Source organism: Gavialis gangeticus, unplaced genomic scaffold, assembly GCF_001723915.1.
Source record: "Gavialis gangeticus isolate Ggan-Ray unplaced genomic scaffold, GavGan_comp1, whole genome shotgun sequence".
Taxonomy (NCBI): domain Eukaryota; kingdom Metazoa; phylum Chordata; order Crocodylia; family Gavialidae; genus Gavialis; species Gavialis gangeticus.
The window spans coordinates 79,220,256-79,221,415 of NW_017729031.1; the positions used below are offsets into that span (position 1 = coordinate 79,220,256).

At 36.6% G+C, this 1,160-nt stretch overlaps 1 protein-coding gene and 1 long non-coding RNA gene across 3 annotated transcripts in view; one reads left to right on the top strand and one right to left on the bottom strand.

The window, feature by feature from the left end:
* Positions 1 to 752: 752 nt before the first annotated feature.
* The window catches only part of SF3B1 (splicing factor 3b subunit 1), a 45,700-nt gene continuing 45,292 nt past the window's right edge, over positions 753 to 1,160 (bottom strand). The window contains exon 26 of one of the 2 annotated variants that reach the window (XM_019523139.1): positions 753 to 991. The gene's annotated coding sequence lies outside the window, so the exon portion shown is untranslated. The remainder of the gene's footprint in view (positions 992 to 1,160) is intronic. The other variant, XM_019523140.1, reaches the window with a different exon arrangement.
* The window catches only part of LOC109301871, a 5,448-nt gene continuing 5,277 nt past the window's right edge, over positions 990 to 1,160 (top strand). The window contains exon 1 of the long non-coding RNA XR_002098652.1: positions 990 to 1,118. This is a non-coding gene — a long non-coding RNA (uncharacterized LOC109301871). The remainder of the gene's footprint in view (positions 1,119 to 1,160) is intronic.

Consider the following 1,160-nt stretch of genomic DNA (forward strand, 5'->3'; position numbering starts at 1 on the left):
GATCCCATTACCTGGATTAGGTTTTGTGACACCCTTGTTTCAAGGGGTTTCCTCCTCCCAGCACTACCCCTCCGCCCCCCAACTCCATCTCCCTCCTGCTTTTGTATGCACATTTCTCTCTCCTTCCACACAGCTTTGTTTACATTCTCACAGCACCTGACAAAGTAAGCTTCAGTCCACAGAAGTTTGTGCTACAAATGCGCACATGCACCTACACACTTTGGTGAGTCTATAAGGTGCTCATCTACCCTATTTTCTATGCTGTGCTCTCAACAGAGATACAAGTGACTATTTCAGGGACTTTAAATTATATCTGCAAATTACTGCTTGCTTATGCAGCTAGTCAAAGGCTACAGAACAGACTGTTCAATTACAATTTTCAACAGAACACGTTTTTACCTAGATAACTTAGTATAGGGCTGTTTTAAACAATGACACCTCAATTTTCACAGCCAGGAAATTTTAAATGAAACATTCTGCTAGGGAGCAGCATCTAAAAAAAACCTGTTTCCATAGAAATCAAGTGACGACTGATGACTAGTGAGCATTCAGTTGCATTACATCGTGATAAAGATACACACATTAACTAGTTTGTAGCTTTTTCTTATTTATTCAAAAAGCTGATGACAAAGAGAGGGTTAAAATGTATTATGCCACCTTTTTTTTTTTTTTTTTTTTTACACGAACAAAGGCTAACAATCCAAAGAGACTTGATGATTTACACATCCCTCTGTCCAAAAACCACACACAAATTAGTATTTTATACACAAATGTTTATTTCTCAAATAAACATCCCCTTTAAACACAAGGAATGAAGTCTAAATCTTCATAAAGATGAATCCAAAACAAAATCCCTCCAGTACATTGTGTAATCACTGTGTTCTTGGTCACTACTGGCTTTTACTGTTTAACATCAAAAAACAAGGACAGATTATTTAAAAATCATGCTACTGGATTTCTAGCTTTTCCTCTGACCAGCTCTACTGCTGACCTGCAACATTTTAAAATTTTACATCACCAAATTTGAAGCAAGTTTAAGTATGGAACAGCTGTGCATTAGAACACAAACAAATGAACAAGAAGATTATAAGATGTAGTCAAGTTCATAACGAATGTAGGTGTTTTTTGTATGGGAAACTATGTTTCGTGGCATGATAATA